At 43.4% G+C, this 21,784-nt stretch overlaps 1 protein-coding gene across 5 annotated transcripts in view; it reads right to left on the bottom strand.

Moving 5' to 3' along the window:
• LOC133560246 (phospholipid-transporting ATPase ABCA1-like) overlaps positions 1-21,558 on the bottom strand; it is a 277,208-nt gene extending 255,650 nt beyond the window's left edge. For 3 of the 5 annotated variants that reach the window (XM_061912559.1, XM_061912558.1, XM_061912561.1), the window contains exons 1-2: positions 21,302-21,558; positions 10,286-10,403 (exon numbers count right to left, since the gene is read on the bottom strand). The gene's annotated coding sequence lies outside the window, so the exon portion shown is untranslated. Of the gene's footprint in view, positions 1-810; positions 881-10,285; positions 10,404-21,301 lie in introns of all 5 variants that reach the window. The other 2 variants (XM_061912560.1, XM_061912562.1) reach the window with 1 other exon arrangement.
• Positions 21,559-21,784: the final 226 nt, after the last annotated feature.

Raw genomic sequence — 21,784 nt, 5'->3', positions numbered from 1 at the left:
TGCAGACTGAAATCCCTGAATGGCTTCTTCATTTTCAATAACATGAAATCAACTTGGGATTTTATGACGTGTTCCTGTCAACGTTAACCTCAAAAAGCACAGGATTCCAAAAAAAATTAGAAAACAAATACTGTATTGATGTTTTACTCGTGTTATAACACATACTTAAAAGTGGACACTATATAGCAGCAAAAGTGCGTACTTAAATTTGTAGTTGTTTTAAATAATCAAAACTAATAGTAATATGCATAATTACAGAAAGAAACATTATATAACGGTCCTTTACGGTTTGCTAAATGAATGTATACATACATGTTTATGTACTACATTGCCGTAAAAAGGAACAGGAAATACGTCTAAGCTTTGCGGAAGGATAACAGTTGTGCAGTTTGAGAAATAAAGAGTGGATATATTGTTACACATTGTTGTTCCTGCTTCGTCTACACAAGAAACAAACTTACGTTTTAATTAGACAGTTAACATGCACATTTAAGCACCGCCAAGAGAAAAATGTGAATGATGAAAATTACGCTGATCGGCCAAAATGTACAGCAAAGTTGCGGGCTTTGGACAAAGTTGAGAGCCCGCACAACTCGCAGGGATTGGTTGAATTTGCGCAGTTGCAACATTGCAAAATTTTGCAGGGACTGAATGCGGTACATGATGCTTTGATTGTACCTTCTGCAACATTTTATTGCAAATGTGCGACATTTACAAATGTTGGCAAATGAAAAGCATGACATTAAAGCCATCATTAAAATTGCTCTATATGCCATACTCTTTCAAAATGTTTACAAGTATGACACTTACTGTGGAACCCATGTTTGGCAACTCATCAAGTTAGTTCCTATTCGGCTGATGTCGACTTAAACTGGTTCCACTGCAGAGAAGACAGATGCAAAGGTGTTATCTTGGTATTTTTAACTTTTTCTGCAATCAATGGTTGACATCTTTTTGGACTTTTGAAAACATCAACTAACTGTCATCGTTGCTTGAGTTGTTTTTTTTTAGTTGGCAATAGCAATAGTTAACTTGTTTTTCTGCTATTTACACAAACTGTTAAAAATATGTAATACAGCCACTGTCCGACCCTGGAACAAATTGTTTCATAAACCTTACAGATTTCAGTATAGTATATGGCAGTGCTTCTCAATTTTTTTTTCCCCAAGAACCACCTCAAATAAACTTTTCTCTCCAAGTACCGCCATGATGACCAACAATAAAATACAGCAGCGTAGTGGGTCTAAGTATTCATTAAAAACAAGGCAGAGGTTGTATTTAACAAGAATATTCAATATGTTTGGCGTCTATGATATTACAAAAAGTTTGAACAGTAACACCGTGTTTGACTATAGCAAAATAAAACACTGTACCGTTGTCAAGCGAGTCATTGGCGTACCACCAGATGAAGCCCGCCTACCACTTGTTTGCAATTCACTGGTATGTGGGAATTGCCATGTATCTGTAGAAGTAGCTGTGCCAAAAAAATACTTTACAGACATCTGATTGGATGGAAATTACATGAAATAGATGAATTTGAATCTTGAGGTTTGCTGCCCCATCAATTTTTGCTTCATTGAATCTCTCACCTCGAAAAACTGCTGTTTTTTCTAAGCAAATGTGTGTTTATTGGCGAAGATTAACGTGAACGCTGGTCTCGACAACAGAGCCTCTTCCTCCACCTCAAACGTATTTCATGGAGACGAATGGTCATTAAGTCTGACATTTGTACAAGCGAACTGTCGACATGAAAATCAAAGATATTACATGATACCTTCTACTGTCTCCTTCAAATCTGTCTGACAGGTCAATTTCCTGTGCAACGCTTTCATTTGGTGCGACCACCGTCTGTCCGTATCAGGAATTGACATCTTTACAAGGTCATCCCGGACACAAAAAGGACCGTAAGGGTAGATATTCATCGGCCATGTGATTTTTTTGTTGTGGTTGAAATCTTTATCTTTTACCCTTGTGGACACAGCACATTCTGAGCAAAGAGGGTCACTTCTTGCAGGACACACCTCAAAAGTGCTTGTGGTAATTTAGGTCTAATATACTGTACAGTAGATGCAAATGAACATAAGTATTTTATGACACAAATTGCAATTAAAGTAGTGACAAATGCATGTAAAATGAAGGAACTGTGAATAAAAAGATAAACACAACACTTTCATGAGCTGAAGGTAAAGCTGTAGGCCTATTTGATCTGACATGTCGTTCTAATTCTGTGTTGGAGTTTACTTCTCTTTTATTGACGTAATCCATCCAACTCAGGTGTGGCAAAGCAAGATGCTGATTAGACAACAGGATTATTACAGATAGACCTTAAGATGGCCAAGAAAGGTGTTATTTTATCAAACAGCACAATATCACACATGAAAGTATTAAGAAATGTCCACCAAAGTTGTTGGACCTGAATTGAATGTTCACTTTTCTACCAAAGGTGTTTCAGAGAATTTAACGGTTCGACCAACTGGTCTCTCAACTACATACCACAAGTAATGTATTTTCCAAACTATAAGCCGTAAATTTTTTCCCAAGCTTTGAACCATGCTGTTTATACAAAGGTGCGGCTAATCTGCGAATTTCCCTTCGCTAACGGCTAAATTATGAGCAAAGAAATCAAACAATCTCTACAAAAATCTTTCTATGTAAATATCTTATATTACAAACCCCAGTATATATATGCGGCTGATAGAGGGGTTTCAATTTTTTTACATTTCCCACAATGTATTGCCAATGACCATATTGAAGGGCAGAAGTTAGTGAAACGGTAATTGTCTCTGATAATTTATACAATAATATTCATAATGCCATTGTCAACTGCCACAATCAAGGTGGAAGGAATAAAACTAGCCTGTATCGCATTACTAAGCTTACTTCTGGACAAACGGAAGCAGCTGAAAAGAAAAGTTAATGGTGAAGACGAGCATGGGTAGCTACAATCAACCAATTCAGGTAAAACATTTTGTAAGTAAACAAACAATCTAGAATAAAAGCCCTACTTTGCATTAACTGGGTGTGCTTGGTGAAAAAACGTTGACAGTAGTTGTATTGATAAAAATAGTACTCACTTCTCTTATCCGGACTGTAGCCTCCACATAAAACAAAAGTGAAGTAAGATGAGAACCACATTCTCTCAAAACTGCCTGGCATGATGACACCATGTCCATTTAGTTTATACATATGTAACCCTTGAAGCTGGCTTCCCCTATCCTGGGTCCGTCTAGTCCTCGGTCTCCCTATAAAGTCTCTGCATTGTGTGTTGTATTTTTGTGTGCGTGGGAAGACGGAGAGAAAGACCAGGCAAGGAAGCATAGGATCTGGGTGGAGTCGTCTTTATCTCAAAGCTTCAACTTTAAAAAAGGACATGGAGTTCTCTAAGTACAAAATATGTCACACTATAACACTTTATATCTTCTAACACAATCAACTTCTGTCATCGTGACCAGTAATATACCCAGCAGGTAACGTGTGTGTGTGCGTATGTGCGTGCGTGTAGGCATAAATGACTGAGTGAGTGGATAATCACATGAAAAGAACCAAAACATGTCCTAGCATAACATGTTTCTGAGCTAACACACACACACTGGCATAAAAAGTTAACCAAATCCCCAGTCTCTTCACAATTTACAAAACCCCCACCTTAATATAACTCTTAGTCATCATATTTTGTGAATAAATCAGCTTAATAGTGCAAAACAATAACTTTTTTTTACATCTTTTAACTGGGGAGCCTGGTCCCTTTCTGCATACCTTTAGAAAAGGACATGGAGTTGTGACCTAAGATGGCCACAACCAACGAAGAAGAACATTTACAGACAACAGTAAACAGATCACAAAGTGGCGCCCCCTGGCGGCTTCCCTAAAAACTGTCACAAACCTCTGAAAGAACCTCTGCAGACTCCCCACATCAGTTCACCTCCTTACACATACGAACATTAACGACACCAACGCATCCGCCAACAAAGCCGCCATAGCGACTCCCATAATTTTGAAAGTCTTTCAAAGTGTAAAATGGGCTGGGTTGAAATATTTGCTAGTTCACAAAGTTCGGGTATGAAACATCGGGGAATGTGTCGCGCATGGTCTTTACTCAGACTCGTCAATCTTGTAAGGATCCTTGCATCCAATTACAGCTGTTTGCTTCTTATAAAGATGAAGGGACTTCTTATCTAATGACTCACAGTATTTATCCATCCTATCACAGCTGTTGCATGACAATGACGCTCAACCTTCGTGCCCAGTGAAGCATTTCTGTGTAGGAAGGTCGTGAGTTCAAAGCCCGGCCGAATCATACCAAAGACTATAAAAATGGAACCCATTGCCTCCCTGCTTGGCACTCAGCATCAAGGGTTGAAATTGGGGGTTAAATCACCAAATAATTCCTGAGCGTAGTACACGCTGCTGCTCACTGCTCTCCTCACCTCCCAGAGGGTAAATATGGGGATGGGTCAAATGCAGAGGAAAAATTTCACCACACCTAGTTTGTGTGTGACGATCATTGGGACTTTATTTTGAACTTATATGGCTGCCACAATGCATTTCCGGAAAAAATTCGAAATCCCTCTTTCGTCTGGTACAGCTAACATAAAAAAACATGCTTTTTTCCCTCAAATTTAGTAGGTGCGGCTTTTAGTTCAGAAAATATGGTAAGTAATCCAAACCTATGATTTCCAAATCCAGCAGTTCTTTCTGTCTTTCAGGATTCCCACCAATAAAGTCAAGGAACAGTCTATTTAATGTAGAAATATTGTTCATCGACACCAACAATAGAGGCTGGAAAACATCGGTATGTCCTATAACAAGCACACACACACACACACACACAGTACACACACACACACACACACACACACACACACACACGTATAGTAGCAGAAGTTTATTGATTTTGGATTGCGCTTAAGGTAATTGCTTTAAGGTCAATGGACAGCAGATAAAGTGTTTTCTTGCTTCATTAAAGGAGAGAACAACTCCTGCTGCAGTCATTCAGTGTGACTTATTGAACCACAGAGTACTCCATGACATTTGGATACAAAATACACAAAGGTACTGCTTTTAGATTGGTCACTGCCCTTTGGCTCGCTTTTTGTTTTTGATCTGTTTATTTGCAGGGTCGTTGTTTTTTTTTTTATTACAAAGAAAGAGTCAGAAAATAACATTTCTTGAAAAGCTCTCTGGCTTCAGTTCATGTCATTAAAATAACATTTTGTTGGCAATTTTAATACGCTCTAAAATGATGAAGTCCACGGTGAGAGCGCTGTAACTCATTTCTTTTCACGACTCTGGACGCTCGTATTTCTTAATCACAGTGTGTAATCATTTTACTGGCGTGTTTTCAAACCGGCGAGTCATGTGACCTATTAGCTAAAGTTCAGTCTCACAACGTCAGAAGGATGACTCAACTTAATTCTGCTTTTAGATGATTCCAACAAAGATAAGCCATCAGTGCGTCGGGCTACCGTAAAGGCAATTTTAACCTATCACAAGCCTCTGTTTGCCTATATATTGTAATGAAGGATGTACATTTAAGCATATAATTACAAAAAAAATATTTTTTGTATGTTGTAGGCCGGAACCCACACAGAACTTCAGACCTTGTTTGCCATTTTTCAGTTTTATATAATTTCCTGTCCTGGTGCTCTCATTTTGGTTCTACTTCCAGTTGGAGTCTTTGTTTTGGTGCACCTTCACTTTCCTGCCAGCTCACCTGTTTTCCATGAGTTAATCTGGACTATTTACTTTCACCTGATGCTCCCTGCAGGTGCTGGATCATTTTGGATTGTACCTTGACAAGTGTTTGTCTTCTGTGCACTACCATGCTGCACTAGATGTGTTTTGTGTTTTTCTAATTAAATGGACTTCTTGCCTGTACTTCGTCTCTGCATCTAGGGGTAAAAACCACAACTGCAACTAAGAAACATAACAATTACTCTACGACACAAATGGATGTAACTTTAGAAGATGTACACACATTACCTTTTCTTTCTGCTGCTCTGTTAAAATCGGAAAAAGTTCTAAATCAAAGTGTTAGTTTTGCAGAAAATAAAAATAAAAAACATTATTGCGCCGAGAGTAATCGTAGGCAGAAGCGTCTGTTCAGCAAAATAATGAAAGATTATATGCAGAGTGAATGAGAAATTTAATACATTTAGTATACATGTTGTGCTGTTAGATTTTTTTTTATTAGTATAAAAAAGTGTATTTGTAAAATCCCTACCTACAAAAAGTTTTCATTTCAGTAGAAGTTTAAAAAAAATAACCCGCTAAACTTTGTTTGCTTTATATTGATGGCTCTGATGATGATGATAAGTAATGATAATAATAATGATAATTATTGTAATGTTATTGTAAATAATGTTTGTTTTCAATCACTTGTGGATTATAAACTGGATTATTATCATCACTAACATTAATTTGTATTTGTATTTATTCGTTTAGTATTGTATTGTATTGAAAAAGTATTGTATTTGTACGTCTTCTCTATTGTGTCAAAGATTTATATCCTAACTATTGAAGGAACGAGCTGGATTTCGGACTGCACTTTTTTCTTTTATTGGATTGATTATCATTCTATATTTTTCAATGAAGGACATGTGTTTTGTACTATTGCGTACTTAAGTGCTGTGTAGCTGCTAGCTCCTAGTAGCCTATAGCCTACAATGTTTACCTTTTCTAAATGACTTCCCTAAAATACAAGAAAGGATCAACCATGTGTGCTTATTGGAGGACATTTGGGCCCAGCTCTGCACAAGTAAAAGTGCTGCAGGACTTCTTGTATCTGAGCTTATATCAGAGACTTTAGATGCAAGCCGATATCATGTTTTGTCTTTGCAAGGTGAAGCAATGGATTATCTTGGATGTATCGTATGAAAATGTAGACAGGAGCAATGCCCAGTGAGCACAGAGATGGGTTAGGACGTTACATTGCACTGTATGTTGTCAGCTTTTTAACATTCGTGTGGTCGACCGGCCGCATGCCGCAGCCCTATCGCCGGCTTCCATCTGCAATATGCTGATTCTATCATAATAAAGAAAATTGGCTGGATCCCAGAGGAGAAGAGCCCTAATAGAAAATAATTCTGCCCTTGAAACACTCTGGTCCCAGCTTTGATTAGATGATGCTATCTTTGTTTAGACTCCTGCATCTGGGCCGTGACCGTGTCTTCATATATTTAATTAAAATACCATCGCCCTCGCTGACAAAAGGCCGCTTATCACATCAAAAGTGTTAACCCTATTTTTTTTTTTCCTTTGGCTCTTAATTCAAAAGATTATCTTGGTTGATTGGCGATAGAGGCATCGTGTTGAATAGAGACTCTATTGACTTGTCTGACCACTAGTCCACTTCACATAGCTGGCTTTCATTCAGGTGTCATTTACGCAGGGGAAGGATAAGGCATAAAAACTCTGACACGATAAAGAGAATAAGTTCAGAATATTGTACTACCAGAAATAAGTCACAATATTACAAGAATGCAGGGTTCGACCACATCTAAATTATGTAATATCATTTAATAATCGTTGAAAAAAATACCTCCGGTTAAATTATATCTGAACCAAATAAAAGGCCATCCATTCTTATAAAACATGAACAAAATTTTTTATACAATTATTTTCCTCCCAATAAAAGTATGACTTTATTTTCGTATATCATTTATTTTTATTTTTGGCGTAATATGATGAAAAAAGGTTGTAACAGACACATTTCATTTTGCAACAACTCAGTAGTAAAAAAAAAAAAAAGCCATTACCCAATTATCAAAAATTATTACATAAATTAATTGGATAATACCATAAAATCATCTTTAAAAACACCTAAATGATCCACTGAACATGACAAAGGAAAAGATTTTTGTCCGGGTAGCCGTTTCATTTTCATTCCTGTAGTAATTTTACATTATCTGTCTGTGGTAAAATAAATTTACAACTGTGTTTTTGGTAGCAATTTTACATTTGAAACGATACGGTACCAATTCCCAACATCTGGGAGATGATATTGGTACTCACCATTACCAATACCCGTACTTGGGTTTTGTTAATAAATGTAAATTGTTGGGCAGAACGGTGGAAGAGGGGTTAGTGCAGGGGTTGGGAACCTTTTTGGCTGAGAAAGCCAAAAAGCCAAATATTTCAAAATGTATTTCCGTAAGAGCCATATAATTTATTTTTTTTACCACTGAACACAACTAAACGCGTGCATTTTTAAGTAAGACCAACATTTCTAAGGTATAAGAGGTCTCTTATTCTTTGTAATAACATTGTTATTCTGAAGCTAACTGTGGAGGGGGCGTGGCCTGCTGGCCTGCAGCGAACTGGGGTGTGCCAGGACAGGCCTCGAAATCAGCAACAGGTGCGTAGATGGTCCACCTGGGCCTTGTTATCTAATCACCTGTCGCTCTGTTATAAGCAGCAGCCAGTAGGAGAGACGGGGTTGGGGCTGGAGCCAGAGCGCGAACGAGAACGAAAGACAAAAATACAATTGCTGGACAGCAACTGAGAGACTTATTGAAAAATAAAACAATATTGTAACCCTGAAATAGGCTCTCATTTCGATGCTTGGTGATCTGAAGAACCCCTAGAGGGGCAAGCCCCACACTAACCAGTAATAAATAAATAACTTCTTATTATTACGCAACTTCTTGAACAGGTGCGGTAGAAAATGGATGGATGGAATAAAAATGCATGAAAATGTTTTATATTTTGAACGTTATTTTTAACACTGTGATTACAAGTGGAATCATTCATTACTTATCATGTTAAGCAATGTCAGCTCAGATTTATCCGAGAGCCAGATAAAGTCATCAAAAGAGCCACATCTGGCTCGCGAGCCATAAGTTCCCTACCCCTGGGTTAGTGCATCTGCCTCACAATACGAAGGTCCTGAGTAGTCCTGACTTCAATAATATTGTAAAAAAAAAAATAAAGAGAGAACGATGGCAAGAGACAAGCTACCTCCTACGTCAGCACGAAACACATTTGAGTTTGTAATGCACAACAATGCGATAGAACACCAGTCTGTACAGTATCTGCAAAGTATTAGCCTAAATTGCGTGGCGTGCTGTGTGATCAATATTAAAGTGACTAACTCGATGGGCAGTTGTTCGTCTGGTCCAGCTGGCCAGGCACGTTTCCTGTTGATTTTGAGTAAGCAAATTTGTAACTAAATTCCACATGTGCAGCTTCCAGTGACTTTCACCTCACTCTATAGGCTTCCGTCTGCTCCAACGTTTCACCCTCTTTTTCGTGCTTGCTTCTGGAAGCAAAAGTTCATCCTCCGTTCATTCAGCTTCAAGAGAATAACGTTTTGAATCCTCATATGACCAAAAATAGTCGTCTTAGTTGTCTGTTAACAAGTCTGCCATGATTAGAACACACGCGTCCTTGATTACGGAAGTAGAAACACCAGTTGTTGCCAGAAGTCAGAAGTGTGCTGCTATGGAAACAGAAATCAATGCGCGGAATAAATATATCCCGAAAATGATTAAAATGACCAAAATACGGTAAATATTGATCATGTTACATATACTTTTGCACGTGTCTGTTAGTGCAGTGTATAGAAACCAATGATGGAGGGTTTTGAAGTTGTCTTGGAGGGCTTTGAAGCCTAGAACAATGGCTCCCATTAACCGCACCTTCGAAACGTTGTTTCGTCCGCGGGGGGTCACTGGAGCCTATCTCAACTGCATTTGGGCGGTAGGCGGGGTACACCCTGGACAAATTGTCAGCTCATCACAGGGTGATGGATAGACTGACAATATTCACACTCACACACTAGGGCCAATTAAAGGCCTACTGAAATGAGATTTTCTTATTTAAACGGGGATAGCAGGTCCATTCTATGTGTTATACTTGATCATTTCGTGATATTGCCATATTTTTGCTGAAAGGATTTAGTAGAGAACATCCACGATAAAGTTTGCAACTTCGGTGCTGATAAAAAAGCCTTGCCTTTACCGGAAGTCACAGATGATGACGTCACAAGGGGGAGGGCTCCTCACGTCCTCACATTGTTTATAATGGGAGCCTCCAGCAGCAAGAGCTATTCGGACCGAGAAAACAACCATTTCCCCTTCAATTTGAGCGAGGATGAAAGATTTGCGGATGATGATATTGATAGCGAAGGACTAAAAAAAAAAAAAAAAAAAATTTAAAAAAAAAAAAAAAAGGCGATTGCATGGGGACGGATTTAGAGGTTTTTTGACACATTTACTAGGATAATTCTGGAAAATCCCTTATCTTTCTAATGTGTTACTAGTGTTTTAGTGAGATTAAATAGTACCTGATAGTCGGAGGGGTGTGTCCACGGGTGTCTTGACGCCAGTCTCTGAGGGAAGTCGACGGCAGCTGCATGGACGGCACAGGCTCAGCTTCCCTTCTCCATCTCTCTTCTTTGACTTCTGCATTATTAATTGAACAAATTGCAAAAGATTCAGCAACACAGATGTCCAGAACACTGTTAAATTTTGCGCTGAAAAGAGACGATTTTTAGCCGCAAATGGTGCTGCGCTAATATGTGCTCTACAGTCTGTGACGTCACACGCACGCGTCATCATTCCGCGACGTTTTCAACAAGAAACTGAGCGGGAAATTTAAAATTGCAATTTAGTAAACTAAAAAGGCCGTATTGGCATGTGTTGCAATGTTAATATTTCATCATTGATATATAAACTATCAGAGGTGCGTGGTCGTTAGTAGTGGGTTTCAGTAGGCCTTTAAGTGTTGCCAACCTATTTATTGTGTTCTTGTCTCTCATGATTGTGAACGATATGCAAAATTCCCAAAAAAGTGTAGTTCCCCTTTAATATTTGACTAATCATTTAATTGTTCTCTTTCATTTTCTGTATTTCATCTTGTTTTTATACACTGTTGCTCTTTTTAACTTTATAAAGTATATTTGAAAAGCATCCTATAAATAAAACCATTTATCATTATTAAAAATATCACTCTTAAACATGTATTTAGCCCTTGTGTGTGTGTGTAAGAGTGCACCCGCTATGCAAGGATACAGTAAAACAATACTGCAACTCCAAGGTTAAAAATGTACCCACCTTGAATCAATGTTATCCTCCAAAAAAAAGAAAAGAATACAGGACATTATGTTTGCTCCAGGTTGTCCCAATTCACAAAGGCAGATATGACATTGATTCACCTTTCGTTTGGGATTCTGCCAGGCATTCAAGTATTGATTGGCGCCCCCTACACGGAGTATGACATGTGTCATTTCATCATGTCAAATGTTGGGCTCCTGCTCCACTGTGCCCTCCTCCCCTAACAAGCAGCCGTTGCAGCAGATAACTGCTGCAATTGTTACAGAAAAACAACCCGGATAAAAAAAAAAAAAAAAAACCTGCGAATAACTATAATCACTGATGTAACCGTTTCTGCAATTGCACTGCGGGAAACACTGCAATGTTTGGATGTGATCATTGTTTGTTTTCATTCAATCGTTAATACCGATGTAACTCCACGGCGTACCTCATCCTTGAGGTTCATTTTGGGTATAATGAGGGACAAATGTGAAACATGAAATTGCTTCCCTTGTGTGTAAACAGCTTTCATGATTTTTAAAGCAAAGGAAACAAAACTGCAACCAGCTGTCATCCATCCATTTTCTACCGCTTGTCCCAGTTAGGGTTGCGGGGGGTGCTGGAGCCTATCTCAGCGGTCATGTAAGTCTCTAAATAAAACAAATAAATAAATATTGAATAAATAATGTTACAAAGTTTCTTTTTTTTAGGAAGGTGCAACGATGCAGACAAGTGATGCGGTTTGAACAGAGTGAAGTATTGTTTTATTTTTAAGAAATTAATTTTCCTTATTGGCCGAAGGGCAGCATTGTTATTTCTAGCTTCTAGCCAAGATCCGGAAAATTGTAGAGGAAATAATACAACAAATACAAAAACACATTTTAAAAAAATCTCATGGGACGTCAACCAATCTCATGGGATATTGCAATAACTGATTTAAAGTAATTTTTGCCTCATTACCAGTGATGGTACTGCAGATACACGTGAGGATTACAATAAAACCGGAGGTGAGAAAGAAGAACTTCCAATGTCGAGGAGAAAAAGACACAAAAAATATTACAAATGCTGTTTTAGTTGTAATTGTGAAGTATATTTATATAGCGCCTTTCTCTACGGTCTCAAAGTGCTTTGCATAGTGAAACCCATTGTTTACATCTTTAGGCTACTTTTACACCATTGTGGGTGGCACTGGGAGCAGGTGGGCAAACTATCTTGCCCGAGGACACAACGGCAGTGAGGAGGTTGGCGGGGATCGAACCTGGAACACCCAAAAATTGATTGAATATTGATTCATAAAGATGTTTCAATTAAATGATTGATTGCACTATTAGCAGTGATGGTAAAACTAACAAATTTGATGATAATAATCAAAAAGTATGACAAAATGAACTGACAAGTTCCGTTAATGAATAGAAAAAATATGACATTGCTGACAAAAATAGAATCAAGTCATATTTCATGTTTGTCGACGGAAGCGACAAGTTAGGAATATATCATCCATCCATCCATTTTCTACCGCTTATTCCCCTTTGGGGTCACGGGAGGCGCTGGTGCCTATCTCAGCTACAATCGGGCGGAAGGCAATTACACCCTGGACAAGTCGCCACCTCATCACAGGGCCAACCAACACAGATAGACAGACAACATTCACACTCACATTCACACACTAGGGCCAATTTAGTGTTGCCAATCAACCTATCCCCAGCTGCATGTCTTTGGAGGTGGGAGGAAGCCAGAGTACCCGGAGGGAACCCACGCATTCACAGGGAGAACATGCAAACTCCACACAGAAAGATCCCGAGCCTGGATTTGAACCCAGGACTGCAGGAACTTCTTATTGTGAGGCAGACGCACTAACCCCTCTTCCACCGTGAAGCCATAGGAATATATCAAATCCCAGCTATTTAGCTGGTTGTAGGAGAGGGGCTGAGGGTCCAGTTATAAAGGGAATCCTGTCACAACTATTGTCTTTATAAGGAAGGGCTGGGAAAATAATACCATATAAAGCATTATGCCTACGCCTGGGAGAAAGAAAAAAGAATAATCCACATATGGACACATTTCACCTTACCCACTATGGCATGGGTCTGTCTCAAAGTCAATCTACCTGGGGGCCGCGGGTGGCAGAGTCTGTGTTAGGTTGGGCCGCATCAGGTATTCTACAAAAAAGCTTTGTTAAAAAATTTAAATTTTCTCAAATGTCTTGATTTTTTGTTTTATTTAACACAAAATGAAATGAAAAAATAAAACAAGCAAATTAAGAATGAAGAAAAAAAAATAAGTAAATACATGCTCTAAGCTCTGGAACACTCTGCCCCTCCATATTCCAACTGCTCCCACAGTGGAGTGTTTTAAGTCTCGTCTTAAGAACCATTTTTATTCTCTGGCTTTTAACACTACGTGAGTTGTGTGGTTCTCTGTTGTCCTCTCTGTTTTAAAATTTTAATTTCTGTTTACTGTTTTAATTGGTTTCACCCTTAAAATCATTTTTAATCATATTTATTTTATATTGTTTTTGTATTGGTTTCATATGTATTTATTTTTATTTTTTGTTTTTATTCAGTCATTGGTGGAGCTCAGGATAGTATTTGAATGTTGTTTTTAATATTGTTGTGCAGCACTTTGGAAACATTTTGTTGTTTAAATCTGCTATATAAATAAAGTGGATTGGATTGGATGTTTGACACTGCGGAATTCATTTTAATTCCACTTATTGTCACTGTCGTATTTAGCCCACAAAAAGAACGTAATTTACGCTTCTTTTTCCTGTATTTGCAGCACGGCGGTCGGCGGATTACATCCCAAGAGCAGTCAGGACACTGGTGGGCCGTAGTTTTGGGGCCCCTCGGACAGAATTAAAACATTTAAATTAAAAAATTAAAAAATATATATTATTTTTTTTACTGAGGACGGATTTTGGACGTTGGTGGGCTGTAGGTTGGGTCCCTGGGAAAGATAAAAGAAATACTAAAGAAATAAATAAAAAATGTTTTTATTTTTTTTGTATTACTCAGGATTACCCGCTGGCTGGATTTTGGACGCTGGCGGGCCGTATCTGGCCCGCAAGTATTTTTTTGACCCCTGGGATTTATTCGATCCATCCATGTTCTACCACGTGTTCCACGGGGGTTGCTGGAGCCTATCTCAGCTGCATTCGAGCAGAAGGCGGAGTACATTTAAAAAATTTATAAATTAAAAAAAATACATTTCAATTTAAAAAAGTTTTAATGAGGACGGATTTTGGACGCTGGCGGGCCGTAGTTCGGGATAGATTAAAAGAAATATAATTATAAAAAATATATGTATAAATATATATATATATATATACATATATACATACACTGTATATATATTAGGGTTGCAAATCTTTGGGTGTCCCACGATTCGATTCAATATCGATTCTCGGGGTCACGATTCGATAATATATTGCTTTTTACGAATCGATTCGATTCTCAATTCAAAAACGATATTTTTCCGATTCAAAACGATTCTGTATTCGTTCAATACATAGGATTTCAGCAGGATCTACCCCAGTCTGCTGACATGCAAGCAGAGTAGTAGATTTTTTTTTTTTTTAAAGATTTTATAATTGTAAAGGACAATGTTTTATCAAATGATAGCAATAATGTAAATTTGTTTTAACTATTAAACGAACCAAAAATATGACTTATTTTACCTTTGTGAAAATATTGGACACGTGTGTTGTCAAGCTTATGAGATGCGATGCAAGTGTAAGCCACTGTGACACTATCCTTTTTTTTATTTTTTATAAATGTCTAATGATAATGTCAATGAGGGATTTGTAATCACTGCTATGCTGAAATTATAACTAATATTGATACTGTTGTTGATAATATAAATTTTTGTTTCACTACTTTTGGTTTGTTCTGTGTCGTGTTTGTGTCTTCTTAATTGCTCTGTTTATTGCAGTTCTGAGTGTTGCTGGGTCAGGTTTGGTTTTGGAATTGGATTGCATTGTTATGGTATTGCTGTGTAGTGGTTTGTTGGATTGAAAAAAAAATAAATAAATAAAAAATAATAAAAATAAAAATCGATTTTTTAAAAATGAGAATCGATTCTGAATCGCACAACGTATTCGATTCGATTTTTTCCCACACCCCTTACACATATATATATATATATATATATATATTATATATATATATTATATATATATTGTAATAATCCCAGGAATGCAGGCTCATACAACTTCTCCGTTTTATCGTATCTTTATTGCACAAGATGCAAAACAACCATACAACAGCACTCAAGTGTCTCTCCAGCCGTCTTCCCGGGCAACTCGCACACACACTCCCTATCTCTTCCCGGAAGTCCCGCCCCCCAGCCAAAGCCATTCGCTAACACCCCGTAGCAGCCGCTACACCACCCCCCCCTTACAAAAAGTCCTCGCCCTCGAGGACTGACCCGTAAGGCAACATTTGGTAACATCACAACAGCATGTAAATCAGAGCAACACATTAGTGCAAACAAAACAATGTAGACAACGTAACCTTTACATCACACAAAACAGGTTTACAACACCCCCCACCCCATTTTCCCTAGTCTAAGGACACCACAAAGTCTTGCAAGCGGTCCGGAGGCCTCTTTTGCCGCCTCGGCCGCTCCCTTCCAGACCCCAGGAATGGGACAACTGGGTCAGGTGTGCCAGTCCTCGGGAGGGAGCTGGAGGGGGCGGGGGACACAAGGGGAGGGGAAATTGGTTCTCCCTGGGGCGTAAGCGGGGTATTGGGAAAGGGCTGGGTGGGAAAGGGAGAGGTCACCTGTGTATCCGAGGCAGGGGAAGGGGGACCCCCCCGGTAGGGGGCTAGTCTGTCTCTGTGGAGGGCCACTTTCCTTCCCCGGGGGGGCAGCTGGACACGATACACAATCTCTCCCAGCTTCTGGAGTATCCTACAGGGCCCTGTCCATTTGCTGTCCAGCTTGGGACTGCGGCCCTTCTTCCGAATCGGGTTGTAAACCCAGACCAACTCGCCTGGTACGAAGTCCCTCCCTCGGGTCGTCATGTCATAGTAGCGCTTTTGTTTCACACCAGCTTCCTGCAGCTGCTCCCGAGCGAAACTGTGGGCTGAGTCCAGCCGGTCCTGTAATTTCCTGGCGTACTCTGGTCCTGCAGCGAAGGCCGGGGCATCAGGAGGGCGGCCAAAGGCCAGCTCTGCTGGTGTGCGTATCTCTCTCCCTAGCATGAGAAGCGCCGGTGTGCACTCCGTGGATTCCTGGACAGCAGAGCGACACGCCATCAGCATCAGCGGTAGGTGTTCGTCCCAGTCACGCTGGTGGCGGGAGGTAACAATGGCGAGCTGGTCTCCCAGGTTGCGGTGGAAACGCTCCACCAACCCATCACTCTGAGGGTGGAATGGGGTAGTGCGGGTTTTGTGGATGCCCAGGCGCTCGCACAAGGCGGAAAACACCCGGGACTCAAAGTTTGTGCAGAGACGCCATAACGCCAAACGGACTTATCATGCCCCCCACCAGAGCATCAGCAATGGTCTCTGCCTCCTGGTTGGGAATGGCGTATGCCTCTGGCCACTTTGTAAAATAGTCAGTGGCGGAAAGGACATAGCGGTTCCCCTTGTCCGACCGTGGGTGCGGCCCCGTAATGTCAATCCCCACCCTGTCCATGGGGCACCCCACTGGGAACTGTTGGAGCGGCGCCTGTGAGCGCCCAGTGGGGCCTTTGCGGGCAACGCAGGGGTCGCAGCGGCGGCAGAAATCATCCACATCTCTCTTCTGCCGACCCAAATAGAACCCCTGTCGCAGCCGCTTAAGTGTTTTGGCGACCCCGAAATGTCCAGACCCACCTTCCCCATGCACTGCCCTAAGCACCGCCCCTTGCAGTCCCTTTGGCACCACCACCTGCCACTGTTCTTCACCCGTGGCCGCGGCCTTAAATGCCCGCTGCAGCACGCCTTGGGACACCCGCAGTGAGTCAAACATGGCCCAAAGTCCCTTGGTAGCCTTGGAGAATGGTGCCACCGCCTCCCAAGGCGGGCGCTGCCCAGCCTCTACCCACTGCAAGACAGGATGGAGGTCTGTGTCACCCTCCTGTGCGTGCCTCCAATCAGTGTTCGTCACAGTCTGTAGTTCCCTCCAGGCAACGTTATCAGCCTGACTGACGGCCACACCCTCAGCGCCTCCCGCCCGCCGCTCTTGTTCCCGAGCTTCCCTGCGCTCGCAGTAACGACATCCGTCTGCTGCACACGGCCGGCGAGAGAGTGCGTCCGCGTTGGAGTGGCGAGCGCCCGGCCGATGTTCTATTTTAAAGTCGTATCCTTGTAGCTCTTCCAACCACCTGGCGACCTGCCCCTCCGGCTCCCGGAAAGTCATTAGCCACTGGAGGGCAGAGTGGTCAGTCCTAATCACAAAGGGGAGGCCACACAGGTAGTATTTAAAGTGTCTGATAGAGAGCACCACGGCCGGCAGTTCTCGGCGGGTGACACAGTAATTACGCTCCGACTTTGTGAGTTTCTGACTGAAGTATGCCACAACCCTCTCCCCTTCCTGCCACGGCTGTGCAAGTACACCCCCCACCCCCACCCCGCTGGCATCAGTGTCCAGTAAGAAGGGCAGGGCGAGGTCAGGTGGGGCAAGTACCGGGGCCCGTTTCGACCCCCAGAATGCCTCCTGGCACCCTTCGGACCACACAGTCTTTGCCTCTTTCCAGCAAACGGTATAGGGGCGCGGCGATTGTAGCAAAACCCTGCACGTGCCTCCGGTAGTAAGAGGCAAGCCCAATGAAGCTCTTCAGCTGTCCTTGGTCTCGAGGGGCGGGCCAGTCTCTCACGGCCCCCACTTTCTCACCCATGGCGCCAATGCCATCGGCACACAGCTCATGTCCCAAGAAGGTTACTTCTCGTCGCATGAAACTGCATTTCTCAGGGTGCAGTTTAAGGCCCGCTGCTCGAATCCTCTCCAGGACTCTCCTCAAGGACCCCAAAGCTACTTCGAAAGAACGCCCGTGTACCAGGATGTCGTCCAGGTATACCAGGCACTCTTGGCGTGGAATACCAGCCAGTACTTTGCCCATAAGCCGGGCAAAAGTGGCAGGTGCATTACAGAGCCCAAAACTAAGGACTTTGAATTGCCACAAGCTCCGGCCAGTACAGAAGGCGGATTTAGGGCAAGATTCGGGAGAAAGGGGTACTTGGTAATATCCGTTTTTAAGGTCCAGAGTGGTGAACCACGAAGAGCCGGAAACTAGGTCCAGGGACTCATCAATACGGGGTAGGGGGTAAGAGTCTTTTGTGGTCACTTCGTTCAACCGTCTGTAATCCACACAAAATCGCCAATCATCAGCCTTCTTCTTCGCGACCATGACCACAGGTGCCGCCCAGGGGCTCTCAGACGGCTCAATAAAGTCGGCCCGCAGCAGGTCATCCACGGCCTTGTCGCATACCTGCTGCCGAGCGAGGGGGATGCGGTGCGCGTGACACTTGATGGGCCGCGCCAAGCCAGTGTCTATTACATGTTCTGCCAAGTGGGTTCTTCCCACTTCACTCTCATTCGTTGCAAAGCTGCCCTGAAATTCCATCAGCAGCTGTTTCAGCTGTTCTTGTTGCTGTTTTTCCAGGTCTCCGTACTCCTCTCTCCACACCCCTTCCCCTATGACCGGGGGGCCCGGCTGTGGGCGAGGGGGTGTGGCCGGGGCTGCCCGGGGCTGGCATCCCCGCGTAGTAAACAGCTCTGTCTCCACCCTCATTGGCTGAAGGGAGACAGGGTGAGGGCAGGAGTAGTAACTTGGTGCGGTGTGAGGCAACCAGAATGCAGAGGCATGCGGTGAACGGGAAGGGGCCCGGTAACTAGGGTACCCATGGCAACTGTTGGGCCCCCCGGGAAGTTAAGTGTACCCCCCCCCCCCCCCCCCCCCCCCCCCCCATGTCTAGCAGGCACCCAGTGACTTGGAGGAAATCCAGCCCTAAGATGCAGCAATCTTGCGCGTCTGCCACCCAAACTAGATGGCAGACTTTTTTCCCCCCCACGCACAACCACAGGAACCCCTCCCCCCCACCATAGGAGCAAGCTGGCCAGTGACTGTGCGGAGCTGTACTGCTGTAGGGCTCAAGTGGTGTACTGCTGGGCAGAACATCTGGTCTTACCAGCGTTACTGATGACCCTGTGTCCACCAGGCCTGCGGTAGGCACCCCCTGGACAGAGACAGCAACGTGGCAGGAGCCCCCTCCTTTGGGGCCCCCTCGTGTCTAGCCCACCGCCATTGGTGGCACACTGCTGTCGTCTGCTCCCCCCTGGCTGTGCCGCTGGGCTCCTCCGGTTGCCAGAAAGCGAGGAGTAGAAGAAGGCGAGTCGTCGTCTGCTTCTGGGGCGGATGGAGCCCCTCCCCCCTGGCTGTGCTGACGGGCTCCCTCCACTGCCTGACGAGCGTGTGCTGGCGAGTCAGGGTTCGTGGTGGACGTAGGGGCCCGCATACCCCCGACTATGCGGGCCCGGCGCCGTTTCCCGGCTCACGACGAGTGGCAGGGCACTCCCTGCGAAAGTGTCCAGGTTGGCCACATCCCCAGCAGACCTGCATGGGGCGCGGGCCACGTTGATTTTGCTGAGTCACCCCCTCAGTAGTTTGGTAATTTCTGTCGCCCAAGCCGGCGCCATGTCACCAGAACGGGTGTGACGACACCGCCCTCACTGGATGGGGTTTCATTTCCAGTTCCCCAGCTGCAGCAGCACTTCCCAGCATCTCCCTCTCAACAGCAGCTCCCAGTGCCTCCTGCAGGGACCTCGGGTGCTGAAGCTGCACTTGCTGGCGCAGGTCAGGAGGAGTAATGGCTCCAACAAACAGGTCAGTTGCGAGCTCGTTTCGTGCCTCAGCAGGCAGGTGACCATATGCACGGCGCACCTGGCCCTCAATGTCATTAGCGAGCCCCCGGAGTGGCTCGCCAGGCTTCCTGCACCTCCCTCTCAGTTCAGTTTTTAGAAGTGCTGGCTGAGACCATCTCCCAAACCTCCTCTTGAGCGCCCCCACCAGGGCTGCGTAGCATCGCTGCTGTTCGGGATCCAGCAGCAGGAGGCACAAAAGAGCCTCTCCCTCTAGACACAAAGCCAATTGCAATGCTTTGTCCTTTGCTTCCCACCTTCTAGCGTCTGCCAACAGTTCAAATTGAGCGTGGAACGCCTCCCAATCCGATCCACCGGCAAATTTTTGGCGTCTTCACTGATGCAGCAGACGGTGGGGGGCGGCCGCGCCGTGCGGGTAAGTTGCTGCGGCGGCGGCAACTTTACATCTTCACGGGTCGACGAGCCGCTAGTGTGCGAGCAGTAGCGCGGCTGTTCGACAGTCACCCGCTCCAAAACAGCGTCATCCCGCTCCACTTTATACTTCCTTTCACCGGAGCTAAACATGATAAACGGCTAGCGTCCTAGCTAACTCACAGACTGAAGCTAACTGGCTAAAGCGTCCTTACCGCAGCAAAGTCTCTTTCGAACTCGCCGTTTTACTTCTGACACCAGTGTAATAATCCCAGGAATGCAGGCTCATACAACGTCTCCGTTTTGTCGTATCTTTATTGCACAAGATGCAAAACAAACCATACAACAGCACTCATGTGTCTCTCCAGCCATCTTCCCGGGCAACTCGAACACACACTCCCTATCAACAACGTCACTTCCCTATCTCTTCCCGGAAGTCCCGCCCCCCAGCCAAAGCCATTCGCTAACACCCCGTAGCAGCCGCTACAATATATATTAAACTCAGGGACTACCCGCGGGCCGGAATGTGGATGCTGGGCCCGTGGGCCATAGCTTGGGAACCCCTGCTATAAACAGTACGGGTTATCGGGGACTGTTATTGCCGACGGACAGGTGTCGCCATGTGACTGCACACTATATTAGGCCGCATTGAATTAAAAAAAATGAATGGATGGATGAATTCCTTACTTTTTTCTTATCCCGACGCATATTTATCACTTATGTATTTAGTCAGAGAAAGATACATATATGCGTGTCACACGTGATGTGACACTCTCATTGACCGCTTGTGTTTTTGTATATCTGCCCAAGTTGTAGGCGGCGCTGCGAGATGCCCACAGCTGATTCTAATCGACCCTAATTACTATTTATCCCCCTCAGTTGTTTGTTTTATTGCTGTTTATTATTTGATGCTGCATGTCGTAAAGACCAATCCCGTCCTGTTTGCCTGCTCATCGTGTTTTGTGATTTTGTGACTGAGCCTTTTCTTCTTTTTGACCCGTAGTTGTTTTTTTGTAATCATTGACAGTGTGGACACAAAAAAAAACACTCACCGCTCTTGTCCTCGGCGCTTTTTAGGATCCACCACAGTAAGCCACGACATATATACCTGTAATGTCCGGCTGGGCAGCAACTTAAAACACTTGTTTTTGGAAGTGTTGTGAACGCATGTCCTTGTGTGCCCAATAGAAAGGAGACAGACAGCAAGGAACGGAAGTCAAGTCTCCATGGCAACGCTGCTGTAACTTTCACACTGCTTGCATCGAGCCCGGTCGATGTCCCGCCCCCGAGGGTCATATGCCGCACTGTGATTGGTAGGTTATACATGCTGCACTGTGATTGGTAGGTTATTTCAGCTGATTGATTGATACTTTTATTAGTAGATTGCACAGTTCAGTACATATTCCGTACAATTGACCACTAAATGGTAACACCCGAGTAAGTTTTTCAACTTGTTTAAGTCGGGGTCCACGTTAATCAATTCATGGTAATTGCTACGATTCATGCTCCGCATACAACATTGTAAAGTGTCATTC

Source organism: Nerophis ophidion, linkage group LG10, assembly GCF_033978795.1.
Source record: "Nerophis ophidion isolate RoL-2023_Sa linkage group LG10, RoL_Noph_v1.0, whole genome shotgun sequence".
NCBI lineage: Eukaryota > Metazoa > Chordata > Actinopteri > Syngnathiformes > Syngnathidae > Nerophis > Nerophis ophidion.
Note: the sequence above shows the minus strand (reverse complement) of the source record. Positions and strands in the feature narration are given on the sequence as shown.